This window comes from Microtus pennsylvanicus, chromosome 7, assembly GCF_037038515.1.
Source record: "Microtus pennsylvanicus isolate mMicPen1 chromosome 7, mMicPen1.hap1, whole genome shotgun sequence".
NCBI classification, from domain to species: Eukaryota; Metazoa; Chordata; class Mammalia; order Rodentia; family Cricetidae; genus Microtus; species Microtus pennsylvanicus.
The window spans coordinates 37734731-37745457 of record NC_134585.1 but is presented as its reverse complement, the minus strand read 5'-3'; the positions used below and the strand labels follow the sequence as shown (position 1 = coordinate 37745457).

Sequence of the window (10727 nt, the reverse complement as noted above, 5' to 3'; positions counted from 1 at the left end):
ACTTTCCACAGGGCAGGGAACCCTGACTGCTCTTCAAACTGGAAAGAGAGGGGGAAAGGAGTGGGGGGAGGGGGAGAGGAGTGGGGGGAGGGGGAGAGAAGTGGAGGGAGGGAGGGAGGAGTGGGAGGCTGGAGGAGGCGGAAATTTTTTTCTCAATAAAATAAATAAATAAATAAAAGAAAATGTAACAAAACTTGCTAGCTAGTGCTCTGCTATATTACTTAGAGTTGTCAATAAGACTTTAAAAATATTTGTTAGTCAGGATATTGGATTATGTTCCACAGAAAATGCACTGTACTTATCTTAATTAAATCTATTGTTGATGATTAAAGGGCCTGTCCAGTCTCTGGACCAGTCTAATGAATTTTAGTGAACACTTGCAATGTTTTATATTAAGATGTGGGGTATTGGATGAATCTATTCTAATTACAGAACAAAAACGTAGAAATGTGTTTGGTGTAGGTCTTGTGTATGAATTCTTTGTTGTTGTTGTTTTTGAAACCAGAACATTTATTTTAGGAGTTCTGGAAATCCTGAAGATTAACTAGATGCTACAACAGTTGCCCTGTTGGGTTTAGGTGTTGTCTTTTGCCAGAATCTATGTCTGAATGTTAGATAGACAAGTTTTAGGTGCCTAATCTGCCCAGTCCCAGCAGTGTTTCGTCTCTTAGCCTTGGCACTCCAGCTATGCTTTCGCTCACCCTTGGCAGGGTAGCCACATTTGCTATAGGTCGCATTCTGAAGGTGGTAGGCATCATAGCCTCAGCAGCAGCACAAATTGTGCATCTTATTGTGACTCTTTCTAAAGGATGACGTTCCTTTCATCTTCTTGCTTCTACTGTCAAGGCCAAAGAAGCCAGAAGAGCTCGTGTATGAATTCTTAACTCCAATTTATGAACAGAAAAATATAACGATTTCATTTTGCAATTATGTTCACATAATTGTCATTAACTTTTTTATATAAAGGTGAATTTTTAAAAGAAAAATGAACGATGTTCATTAATGTAGTATATGCATGTGATAACTTTCTAATGGTTAGGAAGGACCATGGGACGATTTCCTTGTAATGTATCTGATGGAATTTGAACTGGAGGGATGTAGGGACATCTGTACTGTATAGACTCTTAGGGAGAGGGTCTCTTCAAAAACTGATATGTGAACCCAGAGGCCATTTTTCATTTTTGCTACTTTAAAGCTTTAACTGTTTGCTTTTAGGATAAATGCTCATAAAAATGTGTAAAATACTAAGCCATGAAGAAATGGATGAAGTGTTATATGACTTGTTAATGCTCGTTGCTTAACAACCTTTAAAAGTCTTCCTTGATGAAGAAAAATTTTGGTTACTTATTTACATAGATTTCAATTGCAATTGTGAAATATTAATCAACATCAAATCAGTATTTATTTCCTATATATTTTAAAAGTTATTCATGGAAGTTTAGAACTTTTTAGACATATTTTGTTATATCATTCTTGAGAGCCAGCAACATAGTAAGAATGATTAACTTCTACCTTCTCAACAGCTTGTTATATAAAATTCCCACAAATCAAGTTAGTTACTCTGTTTTCTCATTCACTGTGGTCTCGTAAACCAAAATGTCAGCAAACCAAAACTCCTTTATTTATGCACAAAACACTTGCAGGCAATTTCACCCACAGGTGAGCAAATACCATATCTATATTTGTGCATTCCATAAATACTTTAAGAAGATGTTACTTACTTAATACTCATCATTGTACACACTCATAAACTTAGTTAGTATTAAAATACTTCAATCTTTGAAAGGTGACTGCATATAGTTATTAACACAATACCTAATCAGTATTTGATATTTTTGTAGACAAATTTTGTAAAATGTGAAGAGACTAATTCATTTCTTTTAAGCTTATTACTTCTTGTTGTGTCCAATTTCTGACTCTGACCCTATAGACTTCATCTTGTAATGTCATATTTATTTATAAGCCCGCCAACACAATCTTGTTATCTCAAGTTATTTGAGTAAGCACAACTAAAAATTAATTTTTCAAGAAAATGCAAAATGTTCCCATGGGAAGATTTAGAGAGTTTAGAGGGTATTGTGCCCGTCATTGCTTTCTCTTTATCAACCATATCCAGGATGCCAGAAGAGCTCATCAGCTCCATCTTAGAAATGCGTGCAGGAACATGGAGAGTCTGCTTGCCTCTTATTACCTGTACTGTTTCTGTTGTTCCTGTCTATTGTTCTAGTTCCCATTAAACTGCTTAATGAGACCCCAGGGTTCTCTGGGAGAAACCACAGAGATTTTATAAAAACAAATAAATAACCCAAACCAGAACAACCACAAAAACAAACCTCAGACTGTGTCACTTCTGTTCTGGAAGCTCTCTGGCAGCTTTCCATTTAGCTCCCATTGAATTCCATTTACCTGCCACTTTTGACAAGGTCCTGCTCCTTGGAGTTACTATTTCTCTTCTCAATTGATTTTGTCCACACTAATCTTCTTGCTATTTCTATAACATTTCAAGCATCCTCTCAATTCTAAGGGCCATTTCATCTCAAAGTATTCATAAATATCTATGTCACATGCAAGACAAATGTAAAATTGAATAGCGTTTCTTAAATTCTTGAAATTAAACAATTTTAAGGTTTTAATGCAGCTGTGTGCTGGGCGCAACTGGCACATCTTCAAGAAGCTAATAACACATTGGCAACAACTCGCTGGGTGAGTTTGACATGTTGCTACAGATGCACTATTAGCCACCTGGGTGCCACTTCTAGGAAACACTACTTTTTTATTTTAGGTAGAAAATCTTTTGCCCTGCAGAGATGGCTCCTGAGGTCTTCCGCAAATATGAGAACATGACATCAGTTCTCCAAAGTCAATGTACAAAGATTCAGTATGGCCTCATACTGAACATGTAACTCAGCACTGTGAAGGCAGAGGCAGATGTATACAGTGCTGTTCCTGCATGTATATCTGCACAAGAGAAGGGGGCACCAGATCTCATTACAGATGGTTGTGAAAGAATTGAACTCAGGACCTCTGGAAGAGCAGCCACTGTTCTTAATGTCTGAGCCATCTCTACAGCCCGTATTTTCTGAATTTTTAATGAGGTTTTACTAGTTTTTTATATAATTTATTTTACTTATTTGTGTGGTCAGTTCAATCATATCTAGGCAATGTTAATTCTTTTGGCAGGTATATACAATTTCTTTATATAGTCTCTAATTATTTTTTATCATTTTTTGTTTATTTTATTATTATCATCTCAAAATCATGGTTTTCATTATGATGCTTTTAAATTAATGTGTGATTATGCTGTCTTTTTCAATAGCACTAGTTCTTAAAAATCCATTTGATGTGGATGGAACTAGAAAAAGCCATCCTGAGTAAGGCAACCCAGCCGCTGAAAGACAAACACAGTATGTATTCATTCATAAATGTATATTAGACATAAAGCAAAGGAAAACCAACCTACAGTCCACAATCCTAGAGAAAACAGGAAACAAGAACCCCAAGAGTGACATACATAAATTCCCCCAAAATGGGAAGTAGAGAATATCTCCTCAATAAATTGACATCATGGAGTAGGGGCAGGGTAATAGGGGAGTGGGGCCAGGAGAAGGGGAGCAGGAAAGAGAACATGAGAAATCTGGAGGGTTGAGTTTGGTGAGGGACAGATAGGGAGAGCAAGGATGGAGATAACTTGATGGTGGCAGCCATTATGGGGCTTAGTGAGAGACGCAGTACTGGGGAGATTCCCAAGAATCCATAAGGATGTCCCCAGCTAAGAATCTAAGTAAAAGAGAACATGGTACCTTAACTGCATGTCCCCTGTAATCAGATTGATGGCTACCTTAATTGTCACCATGGAGCCTTCAGCCAATAACTGATAGAAACAGATGCAGGGATCCACAGCTAAGCACTGGACTGAACTCCTGAAATCCAATCAGAGATAGAGGAGAGATGTTATGCACAAAGGGGCGAAGAACATAGTGGGGGAACCCACAGAAACAGTCGACCAGAGCAAGTGGAAGCTAACTGACTCTGGACTGACAACTAGGGAAACTGAATAAGATGGAATTAGGCCCTCTGAATTAGGGTAACAGTTGTGTGGCTTGGGCAGTTTGTGGGGCCACTAGCAGTGAAACCAGTATTCATCTCTGGTGCATGAACTGGCTCTTTGGAGTCCATTCCCTAAGGAGGGATACATTGTTCTGCGTAAATACAGGGGTCAAGGCCTTGGTTCTGCTTCAAAGGATGTGTAAGACTTTGCTAATTCTCCATGGGAAGCCTCACCCTTTCTGAGGAGTGTATGGGGTGGGGTGGGGAGAGTATGAAGAAGGGAGTGAGAGGGAACTGGGATTGGTATGAAAATAAGATTGTATTAAAAGTAATAATAATAAAGTTCACTTAATGAAGATATTACTAGCATTGAAACTTTGTATAATCATTCCTCAATAGTACCTTTGGAAGCATGCAGGACAGGATAGAGTAGTAATTTAATAGCAACATAAAATAAGTAAATCCCTTATATTACAAATGAAGAATGTAACTCTCATAAAACTTAAATGATTAGTATGCTATACGTAGCCCAAAGAAATTCTAACTCACTGCTGAAATTTGGTTATGATAGACACAGGGGTGTCTTTGATAAGGCCTAGGGTATAGCAAAGTAGGAGAACACTTGACTAGCATGAATGAAGTCCTGGATTTTATCTGCAGATCCACGAATCATAGAACAAAACAACAACAATGATATACACATATATGTATATATAGCTTTCATAATAGCTAACATATTAGGAAGTTAAAACATAAAACATGGTTCTGACTGCACTTAAATATTTAAAAGTGTCTCCATGACAATAGAAACATCAGTTGAAACTTTAAAGTGCATTAATAGTATAATTAACATGATTCTCAGGTGAGACAAATGAAATGTGAAAATAGCTTTGAGTATGTTTCAAAATTCCTCAAACATACTGCTGATTCCTTTCCAAATCTTAATTCATTTTTTTTCTATACCGCCTACCAAACACTCTTGTATTCTGTAATAATTGAACGTCAGGAGGCACTGAACAGCTCTGCTTGGGGCTGATGGAGATTCTAGTTCGCAGAAGAATCAGCAAGTCTTTTCAGGTGATGGGTGGGGAATAAATTAGAGGGTTCTAATTAGGTTATTTTTGAAAACATCTTTTTCTTTAGTCACATCCACCTTCTAGTAAAATTCCGTTTTGACTATAGTTCATCATTCATAATTCTACCTTGCTGTCATCTGTTCTGCAAAGCTGCTGCTCACAACCACCAGAGAAACAGAATAAAATACCCTATTCCTGGCTTCCTATTTTAAAAAAGGAGAGGCATATAACTACATCACGATTAAATAAAAGGCTCCCTGGTTTTTGTCAAAATATGTACCACCAAGATTGTACACTTCACGGTATTGTCTATAAAATAAAACAAAGTTCCATGTTATCAAGGAAAGTTACTCCCTAGTTCCTCAGGTGGTTCTGATTCTTGTAACAGGCAACTTCTCTCTCAGAGTTTCTATTGCTGTGAAAAGGCACCATGGCTATGGTATAAAGACAAACATTTAAATTGGGATGCCTCCTTTACAGTTCAGGGGTTCAGTTCATTGTAAGAGCATGGTGGCATGCAGGCAGACATGGTACTGGAGAAGTAGCTGAGATCTCATATCTTACTGGTAACAGGAAATGTTTATAATATCACACTGAGCAAGGCTTGACCATATACAAGACCTTAAATCACGCCTCCAAGACCACATCTGCTTCACAAAGGCCACACTTCCTTAAAAACCATTCCCTTTGGGGCCATTCCTAGAGATAAAGGGTTATTCTGCCTTTTTTGCTTCTTTAGTATCCATTTTCCAATGATTCACACTAACACTTGTGATTATAATCTTTTCTGAAATGCATCTATGCAGCGAAATATATATATAAAATTTTCTGGAAGAAAGTCAAAGAAACAATGATGAAGAAAGATAAGAAATCAGAAGTTAATGTAGGAACATAGAGTATCATTGAGACAAAGAAGGAAACAAAGAACAGTCAGTTTCTTGATGATGTAAAATCAGGTATAATGATGACTAAGAAACAGATTTTTATGTTGGGCAATGATAATGAGGATGAGTGAAACAGTAGAGGCAGAGTGTATAGATTAGTTGTTCTCAACCTCACTAATGCTGTGATCCTTCAATATGGTGAAGTTACCAAGATGGCAACTTCTCTGTGAAATTGTTCTTTATATCATATTTGATTCTTTTTTTCTTTCCTAACTTCTGTTACAAAGGATCCTGCTGAGGAACCCAGCTGTAATTTTGAATGTGTACATTTGCAAAAATGATCACAAAGCTTCAGGCTTTGTAATAAAGTTTGCACATTTTCTTATGTAACTTCTCTCGTTTCAAATGTGATTTCTCCTACTCTTATAAACAATTTCTTTAATAAAACTTAAGCCCATGTTATACACTTTAATAAAGCCAGAGCTCTCCTATTTTATTTTGATTTCATTAGAGTTGTATTCGATTATAATGGCATACACAAACTATATTTTTTTTGTTCATTTACTCTTGAAAATTTTTAGGTTTATCCATAATAGCAATGATTCAGTAAAAGGAACTGAAGAACCACCAGAGGTGATTCATATGAAGTGCTCATCAAGGCATGTGGGGAAATCAGTAGGTAGTAATTATATCTGTTTTCTCATTGGGACACTTCTCTCATTTTGTCACTTCTTTCACTGAAGATTACTCATGTGTTTACCCAGAGGGTGTCCCACTTATATGATATATTCTCAAATCAACATTTTAATCAATATAGAATTTTTATTTCTAAATTTTTGTTAACCAATAACTTGCAAAGATTATTTACTTTGTTCTATTATATGTGTGTATGTGTGTGTGTGTGCGTTTAATGGTTCTAAACACTTATACACCAGCTTAATTGATTAAATTTTTATGTAGTTAAATCTTGTGTGAGTTTTAGTGTTATGAACAGTAGGAACTGCTAAAGTCTAGGGACTTAAGAACTGAAGAGAGTCATATTGTAAAGCACTAGTGCTTGAACTGGCATCTTAGATCACATTCTCTTTGAAGGGATATCTTGCTCAGCCTAGATATAGGGGAAAGGCCCTTGGTCTTGCCTGGAAGTGAAGTGTCAGATTTTGTTGATTCCCCATGGGAAACTTTACCCTTTCTGAGGAGTGGATGAGGATGGGGTGGGGGAAAGGGTTGAGCAGAGGGGAGGAGGGAGTGGAAATGGGGATAACTATGTTAAATGAGTTAAGACTGTACTAAAAATTTCCTAATAAAAAAAATAAAAAAAAAACAAAAAGGAAAACAATATTGTCTCCTTCCATTGCTTTGGGTGGGGGCGCAGTCTCCAGCAGTGCAGGACTGAAAGGAAATCCACAGAATCCTTGCACTGTGACATTTTTATCTGAGGTGGGGTAAGGGAAAAGACACTCTCTCTCTTGATTATTTCCTTTTTTAGTCCTCCGTATTCTCTATTCTTTATTTTCCTGGTGATTGTCTTCTCTCATTCTTGAAGTTTTCCTTCTAACTCTATCTTTATTCTGGATATTTTCCTTCTGACTCCTTCCAATTCTATCTTTATTATTTCCCTTACAGCATTAAGCATGTCTGGACTTTCTGATTATGGACTACAATTCATCTGATCCTTGAAACGTCTCATTTTGTATACTCCACTTAAAAACATACTGCTTCAGTTTTTAACTTATATATTATTTGAATGCAGTAGCAGTCTGTCATTGGATTTAGTTTTGTGATTTCTCATACTGCCATGGTCTCGGTCTGTAGTCTGGATGTCTGACTCTCATTAAAATCCACATGTTAAAACCTGGTACTCAATGGCATAATATTTAGAGTCTTATTACAGGTTTGTAAATCCTGCTGCCCATCATGAATAAGTTAGGGCTTTTATAAAAAAAGGTCTGAAAGAGTTTATTTATCCTTTTTATCATGTGACCATGAGGCTAGAGAAGTGGCCATCCGTGAGCCCTCACCAGACGTTGAATATGCTGGTTTCTTGATGCTGAATTTCTCTGAGTCCAGGATTATGAACAAACTCTGTATGACAGTAAGTGAACCTGTTTGGGGATTTGGTCGTAGCATTTCTGATGGCTGATGACTCCTCCCAAGGATGTTTATTTCTTTATATTCTTTTGTTTAGTGTAGCTATGATTTCTGGATTTCTCAGAAATAATAGTTTACAAATTCAATGAATTATTGCGTTCATTTAAAAAATTTTCTGGGTTGGAAAGATGGCTCAGTGATTAAGAGCACTTCCTGCTTTTCCAGAGAGCCTGCATTAGATTCCCAGCACCTACAAGATGGTGCAGAACCATCTGTAATTCCACTTTCCAATGATCTGATGCCCCCTTCTGGCCTCCATAGGCATAGGCAGACATGCAAGCAAAATATCCATGCACATAAAATAAATAATAAATAAGTAATTCTTTTTTTTTGTTTGTTTTTTGAAGACAGGGTTTCTCTGTGGCTTTTGAGCCTGCCCTGGAACTAGCTCTCTAGACCAGGCTGGTCTCGAACTCACAGAGATCCGCCTGCCTCTGCCTCCCGAGTGCTGGGATTAAAGGCGTGCGCCATCATCGCCCGGCATAAGTAATTCTTTAAAACTGATCTTCTAAACTTAAACTCTGGTAAGCAATAACTTAAACATAGTAAAATTAAAAACACACTATCATCAATGCAATTTATTTTGATTATTGTTTTTATATTACAAGAAATTATTTCATCTTTTAAGAGTAAACATAAACACAGTATTCACATGGAGTTTCTTTCCTTTTTGTATATTACACAGTTGTGATTTAAATCAGAGAATTTAATTACTAATAAAATATAGAGTTCACATGGTAAAAAAAGAAAAATGTCCATGAAATCACCAGAAGTGAGATTATGGATTAAATAGATCTTGTTAAATTCTGGTTTAGCTGAAGTCATGGTTGGTAGGAGGTTTACTGACTACTGACTCAGCCTTCCCTCTCTCCATTCGGAGGACAGCAGAACAAAAGCCAGGATGCCTTGCCTAGCATGCATTAGTCCTGAAGCATGTGGCTCGACTTAGACATGTAAATTTCTGAAGGTTTTCCAGCATAGACACTCTAAGCTTAAATTAAGTTTTAAAGGAAGTGTTTAATATGACAGCATAAAGGAGCTTCAGACACACACACACCTATTTTCCTCGACATGAACAAGCAAAATTATTATGTATAAAGCAGCCTTTACTTACGACAATCACAGTTGATTCAAAAGGTATTCTCCTGAGGCTTTTCATGTTTTACATGAATTTTAAAAAGTGTTCCTAAAAAAGTTCAAGGTGATCATAATGGTTTTGTTGAAGACCAACATTGTTAAAGAGGTTGGCAGTCTTCTACTTTAATGTCCTTGATTTATTACCTCTATGCACAGAAGTCTATCAAGGAACAACGGAAAACCTTAGAATGCAATTCAACACAGAAGAAACAGTTGGCAGTGTCTGGGGAACTCAGAATCCACTTTTGCTAATGCTTTCCCTTCTTCGTGTAAGACACATGGGTATTAGTAGCTTAAAATTAGCCACATTGAAAATATTCTACCATAGAAGTCAGCAAAATGACAAATAAACTCACTATATTTTCATTTTTCTGTGTTCCTCCAGAGAACTAGCTCTTAAAGATTTATGAGCATACCAGTAGATACAAATTATGACTAAGAACTTTCTAATAAATGTTCAAGTATGTTTTATTTAGACCTACACAATATTGCACTGACATTCTCACTTAGAATTGTGATAAATTGCATGAATAGGAATGTAAGAATGAGACACAATCAATAGCAATAACCACTGCCTTTGCTTTATACAGTAGACTATAGATTATTTATTAATTTAACCACTGAATGTGTTTTCAGCTTTTCTCTGTATATAATGTGTGCCTGATCATAAAACTAGGCACAGAAATTCTGAAGGTGAATAAAGAGGTTTTCCATTTAAAAGAGCTTGTATATAAAAGCAAACTGGGGTGCTAGTAAGGTAAAGAAACATACTGTGAAAACAAGAAGGCCTGAGCTACTCCCTCCAACACTCACATAAAAGCAAGCTATTAATGCATGTGCCTGTACCTCAAACACTGTGCCCAAGAGGAAAATGAGTACTGGAGTTTGCTGTCTAGCCAGCTCAGCAGAAATGTCACTTCATGTCTGTGGAGAGACACTGTGTTAAGACATCAAATAGAGAGCCAAAAATGAAGATACTGATATTACCTGACTTTCACATGTGTGTGCATGGGTACACATACCTGCATATATATACACACACACTCTATACACTAACTGGCTAGCTAGCTAAAAAGGTAAGTAAGGTAAGTAAGCAAGTACTAAATGAATAAGTAAGTAAATAAATAAATAAGAGAAAATACCAAATTCAGAATATTTATAAGGTACATATACAGAGAATTGCCTAGGATATCTTAGGCATATTAGAGAAGAGGCCTATTCCAGGAAATGAGTGGTTCTTAGGATCCTGGATGAGGTAAGTCCTTATTGCTGAATAACTTTTTGGAAATTAGCTACTAAAAATATTGTTTATCAAGTTCTCATCAACAATAGGAAAAATACTATCACCTAGATCCCTAAATTTAATGATGGCAACTTAATTTTCTTAAATGTATATAAATATCTTTATTTCTAATTCAGAACAGACAACTAC

General features: G+C 36.4%; 1 pseudogene; it reads right to left on the bottom strand.

Moving 5' to 3' along the window:
- Positions 1–540: 540 nt before the first annotated feature.
- LOC142853708 (large ribosomal subunit protein eL37-like) lies at positions 541–825 on the bottom strand (annotated as a pseudogene).
- Between the last annotated feature and the right edge of the window lie 9902 nt (positions 826–10727).